This window comes from Dendropsophus ebraccatus, chromosome 12 (assembly GCF_027789765.1).
Source record: "Dendropsophus ebraccatus isolate aDenEbr1 chromosome 12, aDenEbr1.pat, whole genome shotgun sequence".
NCBI classification, from domain to species: Eukaryota; Metazoa; Chordata; class Amphibia; order Anura; family Hylidae; genus Dendropsophus; species Dendropsophus ebraccatus.
This window is the reverse complement of record NC_091465.1, coordinates 23,381,327-23,403,710: the sequence shown is the minus strand read 5'-3', so window position 1 is coordinate 23,403,710 and position 22,384 is coordinate 23,381,327.

The following is a 22,384-nucleotide window of genomic DNA, read 5'->3' as shown; positions in this document are numbered from 1 at the left end:
GTTGTCATCTCACTTCTCCCACTTCTTCTGGCAGCTCTTACAAAGTCAGCAAGGATCAACAATATTCATAGCAGAAAGCTTGTCTCAAAGACAATATAAAAGTTGGGCTTCATTCTAAAATCCAATGGGCATAGCAATAAAATAAAAAAAGAGAATTTAAAGTGTCACTGCCGCTATAACTTTCAAAATCTAAATCAATAGTAGATGTGATATAAAGAAAGTTTGCAATTTACCTTCATTATTTTTTTTTTTAGTTATCATGAAGAACACGGCACTTCCTGTTTTCTGACTCTTTTTTTTTTCCTCAGAGAGTCAGAAAAAAGGAAGTCCTGTGTGTCCCAGGCCATCTGAGCGCTCACAGAGAGAAGGCAGTCATGTGACTGATGGACACACTGAGCCATGACTCTCTGTACCGGCCGGAATTCCTGTGTTTAGTCTGTTTTTTTTCAATCAGCACAAGTCCGAAAATCTGCCTTCAGGAGACTGGACCTGGATTTCTGGTAAGTTCAGCTTTGTTTTACAACATGACAACAATAAAAAAAATAATGAATGTATATTGCAAACTTGCTTTTTTTCACATCTACTGTTGATTTAGATTTTGAAAGTTATAACAACAGGTACACTTTAAGAGCCTGACTGTCTAATAAAAAAGTGAATAACAAATCTTGAACATATTTAGTTTTTGTTTAAATAGGTTGAAAATATGGTTCTGTTTATTTTCTTAACTCATAATGGTCAAAGTCTTTTTTGTTGTTTGTACCCGCTCGCCCAGTTTCTCACCCCAACCATTTTCAGTCCAATCTGTTCTTCACTGCCTGGACACAATATCTGCTTGGCCAATCACTGGCCGCTGCGGTGACCCACCTTAGTTACTGATTGGTTGGCACTTCCTTTTGTCTAGACAGGACAGGATCAGAAAGTGGAGATGAGCAGAGACAGACAGGCAGAGATACAATATTGTACATGGCAGAGGAGTACATGCTTTTTTTTTCTTTTTATTTATCCTTGTTTGACTAAATTTCTTTAAAACAAATTGTCCATTAAATAGTCATATAGTCTGTAGTAAGCTCTTTAGCTTTTTCTACTGGTGACTGCAATCTGAAGTAATCCAGATTTTGGTAGGAGCACTGACCCTTAGAAAGATAGATTTAGAAATTAATACCTACTGAATTTTACATTTTAAAATTATACAGTGCTAAAGGGTGGACATTCCCTTTAAGAATATTTACTGTGTTACTCAATGTGATAAAAGTAGATTGGAAAAGCTCTTTGAAGAGAACAAGAAAAAAAAAATGTCAGAAGATGCTATTGCCAAAACTTGCATGGTCTTCATGTTGGCAAACACCGCACCTTCCATTGAAATGGATTTCTTTACAAAGACTGTACAGGAACCATAACTCATTGTGTTTGCGGTATGTCAGTCTAAGATGATGTTCTAGAAGTAGTTGCCATGGCACTGTGTTCACACAATAACATCTTCCCCCATGTCTCTGACTCCATCAGGCAATTCCCTTGAGAAAATCGACAGGGGATGGAGAAGTAAAACCATCCATAGCTTAGTCTGCCGGTTGGAACCATGTGGTCACTTTATTTGATATTGGCCTCACAATGCTAATTAACTTACTCTTTAAATTGACAAATACCTCAGTTGTAAATCCCTATTCAGCCGAAAGTAAGTTAGGAAATTCCCTCGACTTGTTCTCTCGCACCATGGTTGAGAATGACCCAACGGCTACACAGAGGAATTGTCTCTGAATTTTTAAGGCTCTGGATGTTTGCCCACGTATTAAAAGAGACTTTGCAAACACTCACTAGGTCCTTACACCTGCTTGTTCTCGAAAGTTCCCAGATGTGAATAGCAAATAGATGACAAAGGAGAAAATATAGATCTCATATTAGGATTCAACGGGCTGGCAACCTATCCGTCATTGAGAATGGCAGATGAGTCCAGGAAAAAAAATATTACAGCTTATTAGCCAAATCTTTGACTTTCATGGCAGGAATAAGAAATTATTTTATTTTATGATGTGCGATGAGAAATGTAGGATATCTGTAGGATAGTCCTGTTTCGCTTGTTAAAGGAGCACACCACTCAAAGATGATACACTGTTATGTCTACTACAGGGCATGCAGGGTCACTATTCACCAGTTTTTCCCATAGTTGCCTATATAATATTCAAGTATTACATTTTCTTCAAAGTGAATTGTTGTTACTGACATACATAATCATGCAAGTGATAATTAGATGTGTAACAGTTCACAGGCGAGTTGGTATCCCACAGTCCTTAATAGACTGGGTCCTAATAGCATCCAATAACATTAGGACCCAATACAATGACACCTGGACTAAAAGAAGAGCCCAGAGGTGAGGAGCGTAAGTATATAAGTCTGGACTCTTTTCATAGTCTAATATATATCTCAGTTGGTGTCTAGTACAGAAAGTGTTGTTGATTGTAGACCTCTCATGGCAGTGGGGAATGGAGGAGCCCAAGTTTGGGGAATAGCTCCGTGTCCTGTGGTCTACACAATTTGCTGCATATACATCACTTCATTGGAAAGTGTTGAGGCCTAATTTGACATATTTTGTGCTAAAATTTTGGTGCACAATTCTGGCGTTAAGTAGGCCAACCAATAGTTCAGGGATGGGGAGTCTTCACCCCTTCAAAGCTAAAGCTTTGGCTGTCTAGGCATGATGGAAATTGTAGTTTTGCAACACCTGGAGGGCCAAAGCTTCCTCATTCCTGCTATAGATGGTAAAGATAAGCGCAACTTGAACATTCACAGGCAATCCGAGCCAGAGCATTCAACATTGGACTACCAATGGCTATAGACGTTGGATGCAGGGAGTCCTTAAGAACATTGATACAGCCATAGCACAGTCTGTACTAAGAAATAGATAGTTTTACGAAAATGTTCCCACTACTTTACTGCATCACCTGTATTAACTGTAACTACAAGTTGTTATACACTTATACACACACACACACACACACACACATATATATATATATATATATATATATATATATATATATATATATATATTTAAATTAGGTTTTCTTCCCCACTGTCACAGAGTCTCCAGAGACAGAAATGTTTATCTGCCGTCTAATCTTTATTCTCTTTACAAGGAGCTCCCCCCCTCCCCCAACCTTTTGGTTGATATACGATGGCTGGAAACACTTCATTAAGTTCGGTAAATTGTAAATATTTTCAAAATCAGAGGTTTTTTTTCACATTTCATTTGTTAACATTTATTCTGATTTCTATGACAGTATTTGGCTAACAAACAGGTCCACCAAAAAGTAACATAAAATAATAAATAGACAAGGTAGGGATATATGAGGAAGAAAGAGCTGTTTGTAGGCTGGATGTTAGAGACTTTGATGATATTCCCCTTGTTGATTCTACAAGGTATCAGAGGACTCATAAATCTAAAGTTCTTTTAACTTTATATTTCAAACACTTGAGATGTTTTTAGGCTTTATCCAAGCTTGACCCAAGACCTATACATTTTTATTTGATTTCATGTGATTTACACCTGTCAAAGGGACCAGTGACCATTTTATCATCTAAGTTGTTGAACGTATCATGTGACAATGCCCATTGCTTTTGGTCATTTGAGTAAATCTGAACACCGAAAGTTGTCTTCAAATTTTGGGTCAGCGTATTGTTTCTTCAAATTGGTGCTCCAAATATAAGTCACCCAGACAGACCAATGCGTCACCAGCAGTACTGGGCAAAAAGAAGTTTACCAGTTCATGGAGCCACCATTGGTGAACATCATTTTTCTTTATCTAGGTGTGGTAACGGTATTGTAATAGCTTCAACTGAAAGCCATATTATAATGGCTTCTCTGTAGTTTGGGTCAAGGCACTTAAAGGGGTAATCTTATTATCCCTTATCAATAGGATAGCAGCACAAGCTGGTCACTGGCGGTCTGACCACCAGGACCCCCATCATTCCAAAGAACAGGGATGCAATGAATGGAGCGCTCAGCCCGCCTGCAAAACTAGCCTACACTCCATTCTTTCTTTATGGGGCCACCAAAGGCTTCTCAAAGGATAAGGTATAGCAAGCTAAGATGGGAATACCCCTTTAATTAAGCGCATCCTGGACTTCCGTGCCCCAGCTAGTCTGAAGTTTGGTGAAAGTAGAACTAGAATGCACAAGACTAGTTTAAAGTTATGTTCGCTAGGATCACTGAAAACAGAAGTCAATACAGAAACATACTGGTTAGGTTGACTATGTGAAGATAATGGAGCTAGCATAGCCAAAATACCTATTGTAGAACTAGGATTCAACATCATGAGATCAATAAGGTGGGGATCAAGTTACAGAGGTCAGACAGAACAGGTATGCAGTGCTCCAAAGAGTGGTCAGGCATGTCGGGTCAAAACAGGTCAGGTCAATAGAGATACCAAGAGGAAAACTGGAAACTATTACACAAGCCAAAAAAAGGTATAGGCACTAGAGATGAGTGCAACTTGAACAGGCTTGAGTGCGATCTTTTGCCATTTGAATACCGGCTAAAGAAGTTGGATGCAACCCTAGGCAGTCTGGGACAACATAGACAAGCTGCATGCTCGAGTTGCGATCACCTCTAATATACACCCAAACTGGCAAAAGGGCCAGGGAGAAGTGTTCACCTTCATTTTGATTGGCCAGTTGCCATGTGTTCCATAAATGTACAGCCCTCCTCACCCCTTAGTGAGATTTAGTCTAGCAGCTTGGAGGGCTAAGGATACTATTGCAACTACAGCCCAATCATTTCAGTAAACGACAGCCGATCTGCTAGATTGGCGCTTGTTTACTGGACCTGTTAGACAGCCCAATATTTGGCAGTAAGGGTTGCATGGACATTGTTAGTGATGCAACCTGTGATTGTGTGATTGGCTGAGCAGCCTTTCCGCTGGCAGGCAGTTAAGATGTTATGGCCGCCGGGAACGGGAAGCTGCGGAGCACAAGAGAGAAGACCGGGAGAGGTAAGGTATCAGGGAATCATCAGCCATCGGCCACACATCTCCATTACAACTAGCGATGCGCAGTCAGCGCCCGACGATTTTAGGTCCAAACCTAAACCAACGATCAGCAGATGATCGTTGTCATTGGCTGATTGTTGTCTCTAATCGATTATCGCTCTATGTAATAGAGCCCTTAGACTCAGATAATCACTATATTTCCCTACTTTACAACCATAAATTCTCACTCAAATTTTGCCCCATCAAGTCAACTATTGATAAATTCTGCAACACTTATAAACGTTCTTCACCCTTGGACCCTTTCTTATAATTTATAGGGGACCAGCATTGGTTCAGGATGACCTCTTTGACACTGGACAACAGTAAAAGTAACAAATTATCCTCTGAAAAATTCCAAGAGAGCTGAATATTATTGTAGGCGATGTAATAAGAAACTGCTCAAGCGACGGCTAAAAACTGAACCCAGAAGAAATAATACAGTTATAAGATAGAGAATAAAAATCTCAGTATACCGTCTGGATGGTTAAATAATAGATAGTATCGTACATAAATATCATGCTGAGTTACGGCTGATAGAAACGTAATTCATTTAGGGAATTCATCTATTTGTGCATGAAAATGTTGTGTTTAATATGTCGGATTTATTATCTTATATTCAAATTGTTTTGTTAATGGAATTGCAATTAAATATAGATTTTGTTTTTTAATGTAGCTGATTTGAAAATATGTTAAAAACAAAGATGTAGGCTTCAGCAGGTCCCGAGTTCATTTCCATCAAGGCCACCTCTTCATGTACTCATGTTTTTCTTGTCTGGGTACTCCGCCACCTATCAATAAGCTCAGCCCTAAAAACTGCTGACAGTGCCAGCTGGTTACAGGAAAATCTTGGTTCAATGCTCCTGCTGCCATTATAACAACTGTCCAAGATGTGGCCCCTGCCTGTTAGAGTTGTTGTCACTGTCACATAGATGTGTCAAAAGTTTTGGTCAGTCGAGCTCTGGGTGATCCCCACCAATTGTTAGATAAAGCCTGGTAAAGTGCATAGCCCATCTACTCTGCAACAAGATCAGGAGCACAGACAGACAAAGAGAGAAGCTCTCTGCTAGATGCTTCTCCCAATCAGTGGGGGTCTGAGCACCCAGAACCCAACCGATGATAACATTAGTCACCACTGTGTAACGTGTCAAAGTTACAAAGTTACTGGGACATTTTAAATCATCAGAGCTCTTTGCACTGAACGCTTTCCCAGCCACTCCTCTCAGCCAAGAACCTTTTGGACTCTCAGCATAAATGGCCATCTCCAATGACCAGCACATTAAACATGTTATCTTGGTCATTCAACCCAAAGCCAAAGTAATATTACTCTCCTCTCCCTGCTCTCTCTATAGTGTTGTCAGCAGTGCTGAGAGCTAAGAATTGCTAACAAACGCTTTTTAAGAGTATTAGCCCCAGAGTTCCTTAGTAGAGACGAGCGAACCTGGAGCATGCTCCAGTCCATCCGAACCCGAACGTTCGGCATTTGATTAGCGGTGGCTGCTGAACTTGGATAAAGCCCTAAGGCTATGTGGAAATCATGGATATAGTCATTGGCTGTATCCATGTTTTCCAGACAACCTTAGAGCTTTATCCAAGTTCAGCAGCCCCCGCTAATCAAATGCCGAACGTTCGGGTTCGGATGGACTCGAACCCGAACCCGAACCCGGTTCGCTCATCTCTATTCCTTATTAGACACTATTGTGCCTTTCTTAGATGTGCCAAAGTGCTTGCCCCCGATGTGCTTGCCTTATAGATGCCCCTAGAGTACTTGTTGCTGATGCCTTCAGAGGACCTATCTCAAATTTGCTTAGTGCCCGCTCAGATAACACTGGTCAACAAATTTTCAAAAGTTGTTTGGTTCAGAAATAAAATTATCCATTTCTTAATGATTTTTATGTGCTGAATTCAAATATCACAAACAAAAATGTAAATTGGCTCTAGTTTCTATGATAGCGAAGAGTTCTCATGTTACTGTTTTGTATAGAATACAGTATAATGGCCGATATATTTATTACTTCTGCAATCATAAGGAAGCAAGTTTGCTGCTCATAAACTTTTGAAATATACCGTATTCATAGGAAACTTAGTTCTATCTGAAATCCACTACAATTCACGGGCATATCCAAGAATTTTTACAAATTAATGATGTTTTTGAACTCTGAAATGTAGGTCCTTATTCAATGGCTTCTCGGTGCATTTACACGTCTTTTATATTCATATATGGGATTGTCTCTGATAACTGTCCAACAGTAATCTGCAAGCATTGGTGGGTTCCATTTACCCCGATACCTTAGGCTGGGTTCACACTGCGTTTTTGCAATCCGTTTTTTTTTTTCATCCGTTTTTTGCAAAAAAAAAAAACAGATGAAAAACAGATGCATTTGCGTGCATCCGTTTTGATCCGTTTTTCCATTGACTTCCATTATAAAAATAAAAACGGATTGAAACGGATCGTTTTTTTTAACAGACACAAATGCAATATACCAGTTGATGATGCAGTACTGATGATGAAAACCTTTCCCAGTATTGTATCACAGGCTGTGAGAAATATAGAAAGTACGTCTATATCTTGAAAATTAGAGCCAATTTCAAAATTTGAACATAATTTTCGATCTCTGCACCCCAAAATTAGTTAAGTTCAACTGTTTTCATGTCGGAACCTTTTTGGCTGTTGACCAGTGTAACCTCTGGGTGCATTCCTCATATACCCTATGTATCTTCCTCACATGCCCTCATAGTGCCTACCACAGGTGCCCCCAAGAGCACTTGACCTAGATGCCCTTAGAACATCCCCTTCAGGTGCACTTAGGGCCCTATTACACCAAACAAACATCGTCCATACTTGGCCGATTACTTGCCGTTCCTGATGATAATTGTCTGGTGAAATAGGTCATGATAAAAGACAACGATTAGCCAACATGCATGATGTTGGCTCATCAACGTCTATAAACATGACCTATCAAAACGATAAAGATAGGGACGGTCTGCTGCACATCGCTCAGTAGACCACCACTTTCTTTAATGGGCCACCCAAACAATCCTTAGATCGACGCTCCTCCCACTCACTGTCTGCACATGTAATAGTACAGGCAGTGAGTGGAGAGCCAGGAGGAAGCAAGCGCTAGCTTCCTCCTCAGTATGGGGCCCTTAGAATTCTTGCCTCAAATGACCTCACAGACCACTCATATGAGACCTGTATCTACATTTTAACTGGTTGTCACCCACCTTTGCTACACATCTAAGAAACAAGTGAAAAGAATTTTTAGGACGTACCGAAGAATATATAGGGGTGGGAGTAATAACTCATATAAAATGGAATCTTATGTCTTGAAAACTGGTAATTTAAAGATGTCTGCAAGATAAATTTGGTAATTCATGAGCTCTTTAAGGCTGGCTCCTACAAAGAAAGTAATTCCTGTGGTGTTCAGGGTCCACCGCTCAGTCACCCCCTTCCCTCCCGCACCTTGTAAAGGATCCATTGATTCTACCACTAGAGGTGAAAATTTCTATGATTCTTCCTCCTCCTTTCAGGTCTATGGTGTACTGACATTGATTTTAATCAGTCGGACTATCACTGGGTTGACTCTCCTAGTCTCTACCTATCAGTTTAATATCTAATTGCACTTAATCATTTTCTTTGGTGCCTGTCTCAAGGTAAAAACGATTTACCTAAAAAAAAATACATATGTTTTTAATGTGATTTTAGGACCCCGGCCAATTAGAAAAAGGAGCTGATGTTTTGCACTCATTCCAAAGGGATGTAAAAGATATCTTCATAGTGATATTCTGCACCAAAACCTTTTATATACTTTAGAGATGAGCAAACCTCGAGCAGCATTTGATTACTGGTGGCTGATGGAGTTGGATGCTCCTAAGGCTGCCTGGAAAACATGGATACAGCCATAAACCATAGGTTGTATACATGTTTTTGAGAACTCCCTAGTGCAGCATCCAGCTTCTTTAGCCATTGGACTGACAATCTAGGTGGCCTACAAGACATTTGCCCGGTATGACATATTGTCAGTCCGGGCCTGCTTACAAGCATAGGTAGTCTGACCAATCAATGATAAACTTGTCCATATGCATGGTGAGTCTAGGCTACAAGCTCTGTCTAAAAAAGAATAATTCATAGTAACAATCCTGGCACCAAAAGTTCACCGTTTGTCGCTTTTGGAATTGTTAAAATCGAATGAAACTTTCCATGTGTGATGTGATGATGTGTGGTGTAATGATAATATATATGAGATGTAATGATAATATATGTTTGGTATACATAGTAACATAGTAACATAGTAAATAAGGTTGAAAGAAGACAAGAGTCCATCAGGTTCAACCTAGGAGAATCCTACTGTGTTGATCCAGGAAGGCGAAAAACCCCTATGGGGCAGAAGACAACCGCCCTACCACCTGCAGAATCTCCCCCCCCCCCTCCCGACTGCAATGGCAACCAGAACAATCCCCGGATCAACGTATCACCAGAAATCTAATGCCCATAACTTGTAATATTATATTGTTCAAGAAAAGTATCAAGGCCTCCCTTGAACTTATTTTATGAATCGGCCATGACAACATCATGTGGCAGAGAGTTCCACAGTCTTACCGCTCGTACAGTAAAAAACCCGCGTCGATGCGATGATGAAATCTTCTTTCCTCTAGACGTAGAGGATGCCCCCTTGTCATTGTTACGGACCTAGGAGTAAAAAGACCACTACAAAGATCTCTTTACTGTCCATTCATATATTTGTACATTGTGATCAGATCGCCCCTAAGACGTCTTTTTTCTAGCGTAAATAACCCCAAGCTTGATAACCTGTCCTGGTACTGTAACCCACCCATTCCCTTAATGACCTTTGTTGCCCTCCTCTGCACCCGCTCCAGTTCACCTATGTCCTTCTTATATACCGGTGCCCAAAACTGTACACAGTATTCCATATGTGGTCTGACTAGTGATTTATAAAGAGGCAAAACTATGTTCTCATCTTTAGCATCTATACCTCTTTTGATGCACCCCATTATTTTATTAGCCTTGGCAGCTGCTGCCTGGCACTGATCACTAAAGTTGAGTTTACTGTCCACCAATACCCCCAGGTCCTTTTCAGAAGTAGTTTTACCCAGTGTTTTATTATTTAGCACATAACTGTACTTATTATTTCTATGGCCCAAATGCATAACCTTACATTTATCCACATTAAACTTCATTTGCCATTTCTCCGCCCAAGCCTCTAGCTTCTCCAAATCCCTCTGTAATATGATATTATCCTCCTCTGTACTGATTACTTTACCCAGTTTATAATGATGATGGTTATAATATTAGTGGTTATAATATTAGAGGGAAAGGAGAAGTTTACAAGGGAAAACTATACAATACAAAAGTAGGCTCCAGTACCCTGTTGCACTCCTCCAGCCTGGATACAAGATGAAATACGTTTGGGCATGGAGAATACAGGTTCTGTATGGCATCCTGCAGCACATTTCCCCATAGATGTGACAGCTGGGCCTATAGATCGTGCACACCGGTAGTTTGTAGAAGCTGGATCACCATAAATTCTCCATTGGTGATAAATCTAGCGACCAGACAGCATCATCCTGCTGAAGAATGCCAGCTGTAAGCCCCGTCATGGGAGGTAAAACATGTGGGTCACCAACTGTCATATGTGATAGCTCCCCAGATCACCACACCAGCAGGGGGCAGTGTGTTGCTCCACAAGCAAAGGCAGGATTGAAAAGCTCACCACGAGGCCTCCATACTCCAACCCAACCATTGTCCTAAACAGAACCTGGATTCATCACTAAAGACGATACGGTTCCAGTTGGAAGCAGTCCAGGTTTTTCATTCATGAGGCCGCTGAAAAAAAAGATGACAGGCGCTGGCTGTCAATGGCAGGACAAATAATAGGCATCCTGACATTAAATTTCCCTCTGCTAAGAACCTGGTAATGGTCTGGGTGGAGACAGTGGGTTGTGATGAAGGGGCCAACTGTATATGGATGGAGGCCAAGGAAACTGTGGGAGCTGCTTAAGCTTGTTGGTGAGCAGACAATCCTTTGTACTTGTGGAGCCTGTCGACTGGCATAACCCTCACATAACCAATGCTCCAAGCACCTCATAACAGCTTGGCCGCAACAGCTTAGATGGCAGGCAATTTGTCAAAATTACCATCTCTGTAGAGACTGTAACCTGAGTATTTCTTCTTCAAATTCCTGTAAACCAGGCCATAGCCTGCTAGAACACCAAAGGGGTAACTACCACAGACGAGGGAATTCCACCTGTTCACATTGTTGGGGTAGAGATGAGCGAATTTGCCGAAGTTCGGGTTTGTATGAACCTGAACTATTGGCTTCTGATTCCCACTGTCTGCAGCCTCCAAAAACAGGGTAGATACAGCGTAAGGACCGCCTGGAAAACTGTGATATAGCCAATGTCTGTATCCCAGTTTTCCGGGCGGTCCGTAAGGCTGTATCCACCCTGTTCATGGAGGCTGCAGACAGTGGGAATCAGAAGCCGATAGTTCAGGTTCATACGAACCCAAACTTCTGTATGTGGAGGATTGTCTCCGCAAGTATGAATAAGGATGTATTTGTAAAGCGGTTGCAAGTGCACCTAGCCTACATACCCTGCTGTCTCCTGCTCGGTTCCCTCGGCATAAGTTGAGTAGCTAGCTTTGCCCAGTTGTGCAAACCTGGGGCCTGTACTACTGGATCTGGCAGTCTGTGATGTTTTCCAGCACCAACAGATCAGTCATTGCTGTAAGTACGGGTTATTCCTTTATATCTTATATATTCTTTATATCTTTATAAACTTATCAGATTCCCCCAACAGAGTGCTGTGCGTATTTGGACAGACCCCTCTCCCAGTAGCCCCCTCACCTGAAGTTCCAGTCTCTCTCTACTTTGCAAAACCAAGTATCCTCTATCTCCAGTCTAAACTGCTATAGCAGGATTCACTCATAACCTCTTAAAGGGAAAATGTACATGTAAAAAATAAAAAAAATAAAAATCTTATGTGTAAGTAGTATAGAATAGAGTAATAATCCCTGTTAGTAAACTTATTAGGAGTTCAATTGAAAAACATTGGGATCCAGGGAGCATTGTAATCTTAGAATTATTAATATCCATTGTTGTCCATTGTGAAAGACATATTTGTACATTACGGCCAGTTTTGTTGGAAACAAATTGAACTAAAAATCTGTTTTTGGACTAGTAGAATAGCACATAAAGATGGGGTAGACATAAAATCCCATGTATAGGAAGCCTTGGTTGAGATCAGGGCTGAACACATGTTCAGTGATCTGTATATAGGTTTAGGGTTACCTAACTCTATATTAGGTTTTTATATACAGGATGCAATATTCACTACTCGAGGATGGGATGCAGCCAGGTTGACAGAACAATCAGTTGTCACTTCATCATTTTCATTACTTGATGCAATAAATATGCTAATTTTAGCTCATCATTGGATGTCAGCCATTGTCTTGGAATCTCTTAATGGTGAAGTCACGGCAGGATGTGCAGCTATCCATGCTCTACGCTTCTACATCGGTTGTTGGGAGGTTATAAAGGAGTTAAAGTGATTCTTTATCAAAATTATGTTAAAAATTATTATCATTTAGCATAGATACTGATCTGTTTGGGTCCGGGAATGTTTTCCAAACCTGAACTCTCAGCATTTGACTCCCTACGGCTGCAGAAGAATCTCCGCTCAACACTATTCATATTATGTTTTAAAAAGAAGAAAATCCCGCCACTAGGTGGTGCTTTAGATGATTTTGCATGTGATAGAATAAAAGTGATGTCGCATGCCTTGTGTTGTAACAGCGATCCATGAGGTTAGGGGTGGTATTACAAGTAGAATTTATAATTTCAGTGTAAAACTGTGGTTGAAAGACATGGTTAATAAGGGATTATCCTATTTTTCCCCATATAAAAACAATTATCCAAAATGGCAAAGGAAGCCATTCTCCACTTCTTGGGAGCGACAGGCATTAGAGCTGCTATGGACATGCAGCTGTTATGGAATCAAGTCAATATCATTTTTTTGTGGTCAGTAAATGTATTTTCTACTATCTTTGCGGCAAACAAGGAAACCACATTTCGATATTTAGGATAGATTATTGCTTTCCGTCTTCCCCAAAGCTGCTGACATTTGGCATAGGGTTGACAGAACATAACAGGGAGTGTGAGAATTAGAGCCCCGTTTCCTTTTCGCTCCTGGAAGCAGTAAGATAGTTCCACTTGTAACACTTCCCTTTCTAGGAGCTCGTAAATTCAAAGAGCCGCCCTGCTGAGCAAAACAAGTGTTTTATGAGCGTCTTATACGTGTATGGCAGAAAATGGAAGTATGTGCGGGGGTTAAGTCTCCCCTGTGATGGGCGAGTCCTATCTATCTGTACGACACTAATATCTGGATTGTTCCGTAAAGTAACGGATATTTGGAATGTGTTTTCCTATAGTGTAGTTATAAACATGTTACTCATTAATAGCAAAACACTTCCCCTCCCTTGGTTGAACTTGAAGGACGTGCGTCTTATTTAGTTCTACTATGTAACTTTTTATAATACAGAGGTAATAGTGGATAAAAAAATCTTCTGTTCTGCTTTTCCTTTCTCCCAGCTGATCCATTGTTCTGCACTGCCTGGACTTGACTAGTAATGCGCAAACTTCATGAAAGTGTCAGTAACTTCTCCGAACCTAAACGCTTGGCATTTAACTCCCCGCTTCTGAAGAAGGTGAAGGCAGCCCCAGGACTGCCTAGAAAGCATGGATACAGTATAAGGCTATGTTCATACTTCGTAAATTCCACAGAAATCACAGCTGTTGTTACAACGGCCGTGATTTCTGCGGTACTTACATAGTGCTGCAGGCTGAGGAAATCCCGGCCGGAGTGTATGCACATAGTATACACTCTGGCCGGGATCCTTAACGGCGCCATAGAAAACTGACATGTCAGTTTTCTGCGGCCACTATTCAGTGTATAGCAGCTGCAGAAAACCCTGTCAGTTCACACAACTCCGGCCACACGCTCCATTGTGTGCTGTGGGGAGTTCTGATGCGGGAGCGCACTGATGCGCCCACATCAGAACTCAATAGCGCTAAAGATCATCCGGGCGCTGCTGTAGTACCGGCCAGGATGATCTTTTCTGAGACCGGCCGGTCTCATACTACGTGTGACCATAGCCTATGGCTGTATCCAGGTTTTCCAGGACTCCCTAGTGTGGCATCCAACTTCTCCAGACATATAGAGTTAAATGACAAAAAGTTGCTGAACCTGGATACTTTCCTACCTAGTTGCTTAGTTTCTTGATTAAATTTCTGTTCAGTCTTGCTCTAGAGCATAGAAAGGGAACCTTCAGCCCTCCAGCTGTTGCAAAACTACATTTCCCATCATGCCTGCACAGCCTAAGATGAGTCTTAGGATGGAGAAAAAGTATATGAATATGGGAGTGGGAGGGACTGCTGCCCCCACCCCACACCTCGCCCATGATCTCAACAACAAGGTCCTGCATCTTTTAATGGAATGGAGCCTGGCTAAGTGTGCAGTGCATGCTGCTCTTCCATTGATTGTTTATGGGACCTTAATGCAGTATTTAACTCAACAAGCTCCCATAAAACACAAATGGAGCTGCTCTGTAGATAGGAGAGGTCACATGATGGGACAACTCATTTTACCTTACCATGCACATACAATAGCTTTCAGCCAAATGCTCATTCAGCCAGCATCTATGGCACATGGCTAACCTGTTGTACATGATGAGTGGAGATAAATTGCTATAAGACTCCATTTATCTCTCTGAGAACAAGAAGATCAGGCAGTTGAAATTCATAGAGGTAAACAAGAACAATTCTCTCCAGCTCTCTAAAAATTCGACCCTTTATTCTTAATAAAATACACATAAAAACAAAAAATAGAGTTATGCTCACCTGTCCGCGTTCCCCCTGATGTCCTTCTATGGATATCTTGTGTCTCTGACCTCCTACAGCCCGCTCAGCCAATCACTGACTAAGATGGGACAGAGTCACAGTCAGTGATTGGCTAAGCAGGCTGTCACTGTCGTCTCAGTCAATCACTGGCCGTGGTGCTGTCCTGTCTCAGTCAGTGATTAGTTGAGAGGGCTGAAGGCGGCTGTGAGGGACATTACAGACCAGAGAAGGAGGACACTGGTGGATCACTGACAAAAAAGTAGAGATAATCAAACGTTCTGAACTGTCTGCAGTCGTTTAACTGTTTTGGTGCGGTTCGTTTAAGGTTTTCAGTTCAGACAAACCCTAACTTTGCCTCAAAGTTCAGTAAACCTGTCAAGCCAAACTTATGAAAAGTTCTCTTATCTCTACCAACAACATTTGTTAGAGAAGAGTCGGAGGGCCTCCATACAATTGCATGGTCAGCCGGACTTGCTAAATCAACAGATTTAGCCAGTACCCTGATATACAAGAGGAACTAGCCTGGATAGAACAAAGCTACCAAGAAGGTCTACATATTCTATCTCGCAGTGCAGGTACCGGGAAGGCTCGGACACTTAGCTTCACCCAAATAACCAAGGCTGGGGACTGTATCACCCTATTAGGACGGGAAGCTCGACACTGTAGGGCAGAAGGTGGTCAGACTATAGTCTATACACAGGTACAAGTAAACTTCTTACTATCAAGTATCTTTTCAAGTTCCGGCAGAGCACAGTACTACATTGGGTTGGGACTCCTTGACAAACTCCTCTCCTCTACACTGCTATACTCTGTTTCCAACTCTTCAAGCACCGCTACAGCTACCTCTACTCTATTCTACGCCTTCAAGCATCTCCACAGCACAAACGTGTTTAAGCACTGGAGTCTGTGCCAATATTTATCTATTTGCTGCCAAAGTGTTTTGTACTATTAAGAGACTGCACAGTAAAGCTACTCTATTTTTTCATCACTGGGACTCAGTCATCCTTTCCTTTGCACCAGCACCTATACACACTAGCTGCACACCTTGGGTTATTTTTTCCTTTTCTGTGGGTGGCAGATAGCTACACAGTCTTTGCAGTATTCACTGTTCTTCATCCTCTGCTTCGGCTCCTGGATGCCATCATCATGTGTGGTTTTTTGTTCCATTATCCATCAATTTTCATTTGGCTCCTGTTATCAATGGATACGTTGCTTTGCACGTTATCTGTAACTGCAGTATATCTGAGGACCCAGGAAAGGCGACTGCTATTCAACAAATTGCTAATTTATATATTTCTTTTACAGTAAAATACTTGAAAACAGCGGCAAAGAAAAGAGAACTGGCACCATAAAGATGAGGTAGGTGGCTGCAAGCAGATTAATTTGCACAAACTTGTTTCCTTTTAATGTTCGGTGGTATCTCGAACCACAATCCTGGGGTTTACTGGAGGTAAAGAACCCTTTTAAAGGGATTTTTTATTTTCAGAGTGGGGAATATATTACACTGTTATATGAATACTAAACTATAATGCACACAGTGGGTCCATAGACTTCTATTGTAGACAAGTCTATGTCAACTTATATTAGTTATATGAGGTATATTGACGGCCCGGAGAACTACAGTATGGTCTTTTTTTCCAGTTCCATTTCTATATATGAAAGAGCCTGGAAAGAGTGATCACTTGTGAGTTATGGGCTTCATGTAGGGCCTAGATAGGGCTTATCTATTTCATATGTTCCTTCCCCATTCCATAAATTTTGGAATATATGGTCCAGAATGAAACCAGACAAATGCAATATTTATATAGGATACAATGAATGTTTATGTTTCATTGCTCCGCTCTGACAACTGTGAAGACCACATACTATGTAGTGTAACATTACCTCATATAAAAAGCAAACCTACACTGGAACAAGGAAATTCTGCCGTGTCACAACACTAGTCACATTGCGAGCGCATAAATCAGAGCTCCCAGGCAGGACGGGGGAAGGAAAATCCTCTCACCACAGGGTTAACAAAATATATCTCTGTCTGTTAAGGATGAGGAAAAATCAGCTTGGGGTGCGTTTCTCCTCAGCAACAGTAAATCAACAAACTCCGGTGAACACAACGCATTCCATATGACCAGCGAAATAAATCAAATGTTCTAGAAGGGCTGGGATGATGGAGAACAATGCACATATATCAGAAACAGGCCCGCTGACAAATAAAGGATTATTACTCCCTGAGGTGAAAATTCAATTTCGGGGTGGAATAATATGAGTACAACCTGATCCTAAAAAAATCACTTGTGTAAAAGGGTGTAAAGGGTGCAGAGGGTGCAGGAGGCCTGTATGACGGCAATGCCTCCAGGCATCCCCGGGGGGGGGGGGGGGGGGGGGGGGGGTACAGACAACTATGACATTATACCAAAGTACCCAAGCTATGGAATAATACAAGTACACTCTGATCCTAAAAAGATGACTCACGTAAAAGGGTGCAGAGGGTGCAAGAGGCCTATATGACAGCAATGCCTCCAGGCATCCCAGGGGGGTACAGACAACTACGAAACTATACCAAAGTATAGAAATACACCCTGATCCTAAGAAGATGACTCGCGTAAAAGGGTGTAAGGGGTGTAGCGGGTGTAAGAGGCCTATATGATGGCAATGCCTCCGGGCGGGGGGGCATACCTCCCAACTTTTGCACAGAGGAAAGAGGGACAGTCACGGCAATGTGCCACACCCCCCATAGCCATGCCCCTCATAACCGCATCACCTGTTACCATTATATAAGAAACAAATATTATCACCAGATCTTCACCACATAGTGACTTATCCCCCCTTATACCATTACTACATAACATCCACTATACACAGAGCAGTACTCTCCCTCAGCAGTCACCATAGTGTGTTTCTTGCCATCTTTCCCCTCCCCCTGTGCAGCAGTCCCCATAGAGCATAGCCCTCCCCCGTAGCAGCCTCTATATAGTATAGGACCCATTCCTGTGCATGAGACCCCCAAAAGCACATAGTATAGCCCCCTTTGTAGCCCCCACATATTATAACCCCTCCTTTTTAGCCCCCAGATGGTATATAGCATGCCCATATGTTGTATGCCTCTTAGTATCCCTTTAGTATGCCCCTTAGTACGCCCTTAGTATGCCCCTTAGTACCTTCTTAGTACCCCCCTTAGTACCTTCTTAGTATGCCCCTTAGTACCTTCTTAGTATCCTCCTTAGTACCTTCTTAGTATGCCCCTTAGTACCCCCTTAGTATGCCCCTTAGTACCTTCTTAGTAAGCCCCTTAGTACCCCCTTAGTATGCCCCTTAGTACCTTCTTAGTACCCCCCTTAGTACCTTCTTATTATGCCCCTTAGTACCTTCTTAGTATGCCCCTTAGTACCTTCTTAGTATCCTCCTAAGTACTTTCTTAGTATGCCCCTTAGTACCCCCTTAGTATGCCCCTTAGTACCTTCTTAGTATGCCCTTTAGTACCCCCTTAGTACCTTCTTAGTACCCCCCTTAGTACCTTCTTAGTATGCCCCTTAGTACCTTCTTAGTATGCCCCTTAGTACCTTCTTAGTATGCCCCTTAATACCCCTTAGTATGCCCCTTAGTACCTTCTTAGTATTCCCCTTAGTACCCCCTTAGTATGCCCCTAGTATGCCCCTTAGTACCTTCTCAGTATTCCCCTTAGTACCCCCTTAGTATGCTCCTTAGTATGCCCCTTAGTACCTCCTTAGTATGCCCCTAGCATGCCCCTTAGTACCTTCTTAGTATGCCCCTTAGTACCCCCTTAGTATGCCCCTTAGTACCCCCTTAGTATGCCCCTTAGTACCTTCTTAGTATGCCGCTTAGTACTTCCTTAGTATGCCCCTTAGTACCCCCTTAGTATGCCCCTTAGTACCCCCTTAGTATGCCCCTTAGTACCCAATCTCGTGGAGCTTCTGGTGCAGGCTTCCTTAGTTGCCAACAGTATGACCCGGTAAGTCCCGCCCCCACTGTGGTAAGCCCCACCCCCGGCGTCCACCGCAGCGCTAACTAACCAGCAGAGTATACAGGGAGAGAGGAGGAGACACGCCATGGACAACAGGAAATATGGTAAGTATAATAGGTCAGTCTCTTACCATATTTCCTGTTGTCCATGGCGTCTCTCCTCCTCTGGACCTGTGTACTTTGCTGGTTAGTTAGCCCCGGGGTTGGGGGCAGGGGGTGGGGCTTACTGCGATGGGGGCGGGGCTTACTGGGTCATAGCTGTTGGCAACTATGGGCTTCCTCTTCCAGCTCCACTGTGCCCGCACTCTTCTCACATCATCTGTGCCAGGCAGGAGAGGAGTGCGGGCGCCGTGGGGCTGGAAGAGGAAGCCTGCACCAGAAGCCTGTGCATCACCTCCTCAGCATCGGGAGCGGCGTCAGAAGGGACATACGCCCGGCCAGTAGGTGTTGCTGTGAGCGCTCATTAGAAGTGCTCACAGTGTAAGAGCTGCAGCTGACGGTGCGAGGGCCGGGGCCGGGGTGGGGGACAGCGGGAAACATGGAGGCCGTTCCGGGACAGCGGGACATCACCACAAAACCTGGACTGTCATGCTGGATCCGGGACAGTTGGGAGGTATGGGGGGGGGGGGTACAGAAAACTATGACATTATACCAAAGTAATCAAGGTATGGAATAATACAAGTACACCCTGGTCCTAAAAAGATGATTCACGTAAAAGGGTGTGAAGGGTGCAGAGGCTGTATGGGGCCTATATGACTGTAATGCTTCCAGGCATCCCCAGAAGCTACAGAGATGATATAATATCAGTATGATATGGTATAACATGAGAACAACCTCATCCTAAAAAGGTGACTCACGTGTAAGGGTGTAAGGGGTGCAGAGGGTGTAAGGGGCCTATAAGATGGCAATGCCTCCAGGCATCCCCAGAAGCTACAGAGATTGTATAATATGAGTATAATATGGTATAATATGAGTACAACCTGATCATAAAAAATCACTTGCGTAAAAGGGTGCAGAGTGTGGAAGAGCACTATCTGACAGCAACACCTCCAGGCATCCCTGGGGGGGGTACAGACGACTATGACATTATACCAAAGTAATCAAACTATCAAATAATACAAGTACAACCTGATCCTAAAAAGATATTTCAAGTAAACGGGTATAGGGGGTGCAGGGTGTACAAGGGGCCTTAATGGCGGTAATGCATCAAGGCATCCCCAGAGGGTGCAAAGAGCCATTGCATTTTACTCACACAAGACTGATCCAAAAAATGGTTGGCAGCAGCACAGTATTTTAGTGCAAACAATAAGTTGTTGGGTCCATATTGTTGGTTTGTTGTTGAGCGTTATGTTGTTCCAGGATTTAGCTGCAAGTTTTAGCTGCAGTGCCCCTACAGGGGAAAATGAGTATTGCAGATGTCTAATTAAATCAGTAGCCAATCTCTTCTCCCACTAATCGATGGAGGCCGAAAAAGATTCCTTTCTAGTAACTCAGAAAGTCAAAGGGGTAATGTTTGCTACCTGTACAAGGTGGCATTGGAGAGCTGATTTGGTTATTCCTCAGCTCAGAAGATATTTATAGGGAAACAGGTTTCCTAAACAAGACAATTTCGACCAACGCTTTAATAACCTCTGAAGATATCAGCTCCAATGCTTTCCCCATAGATCCAAAAAGATTTTCTTCTGTCACTGATAGGTAATGGCATTTGTACACTCCAACATTTATGAATAAGCAATTACAATGGGAAGAAGAGACCATGTTTAGAGAACAATGATAAGTAGAGATATAGCTAGATTTCTATTCTATCATGGTATTCCACCTAAGCCTTCTAATACAATATCCTGGCCATGGTTGATGGTTGGACCCAATACCCAAGGTATATACCCAGCCAGACAGTGTGTCCCTGTTATAAGATTCTTTCCCCTATCTTGGCACTTAAGAGCATTTTTCCTTGCTATATAACACATGTAAAGTAAGAAAAGAACTTTTTATTGTTAAAAGAGTTACTTTTTTCACGCTATTAAAAGTGCATTATATTACAGGAAAATAAGGAAATCTCCGATGGCATATGTCAGGTTAAACTATGGCTGCTGCTGGTTAGTGAGTCTATTCTACCGCTAAGATTAAGAGACTGCTAAAGTCTACAATCACACCGTGAACACTGGAAACAGCCAAATGTAACAGTTTGTCTTCTTACATGGCGCTTCTTACTAGCGGCTAGTTCCCAATGCCGTAAACTGTTTTATAATCTGAAATGTTTAGATTATATTGAGTTACACCCTCACAGCCCTACTTACTGTTATTGGTATTGCTCCCTTTACAAGAGGACATTCCAGTAATAAGCAGCCGTGGAAAATCAAATCAGCCAGGGCTTTATTGTAGCACATAGGAAAAGAGAAGACGTCTTACCACATACCATAAGCAGAGTGCAGGCTGCTAGAAACAGCAGCCTTCATGCTGCTCATGTATTTGCAGGCAGCCAGGGGTGAATACTTTGCTCAAACTAGCAAAGGGAACGTAGGGATGCAGCTGGATGGTAATGGGGGAGCAGGGGTATAGCTAAGGGGCAATGGGAAAGGAGGAAGGTAGCTAGGGGGCAATGGGAAAACAGTGGTCGATAATAAAGCAGGAGTGTAGCCATGCAGTAATGGGAAGGCAGGAAGGGATTTAGGAGGCAATAGAAAAGTAGGCGTGTAGCTAGGGGGCAATAGGAAAGCAGGAGTGCAGCTAGGGGGCAATAGAAAAACAGGAGTGTACCTAGGGGGCAATAGGAAAGCAGAAGTGCAGCTAGGGGGCAATAGAAAAACAGGAGTGTACCTAGGGGGCAATAGGAAAACAGGAGTGTACCTAGGGGGCAATAGGAAAACATGAGTGTACCTAGGGGGCAATAGGAAAGCAGGGGTGTAACTAGGGGGCAACAGGAAAACGGAGTGTAGCTATGGGCAATAGGAAAGGAGGGTTATAGCTAGGGAACAATTGGAAAGCAGAGGTGTACCTAGGGGGGCAATAGGAAAGCAGGGGTGTAGCTATAGGGCAATAGAAAAGCAGGGGTGTAGCTATGGGCTAATAGGAAAGCAGGGATGTAGATATGAAGCAATAGGAAAGCAGGGGTGTAGCTATGGGCAATGGTAAAGGAGGAGAATAGCTAGGGGGCAATTAGAAACCAGGGGTATAGCTATGGACAATGGGAAAGGAGGGGTGTAGCTAGGGGGCAATTAGAACGCAGATGTGTAGCTACGGAACAGTTGGAAAGCAGGAGTCTAACTAGAGGCAATGAAATGACAGGGGTGTAGCAGATGTGTAGTTAGGAGGCAATTGGAAAGGAGGGGTGTAGCTAGAGGTAATGGGAAAACAGCGGTGTAGCTAGGGACAATGTGAAATCCGGAGTGTAGCTAGGGGCATTGGGAAAGCAGAGGTGTAGTTAGGAGGCAATGTGAAGGCAAGGGTGTAGCTAGGTGAAGTGACAGGGCT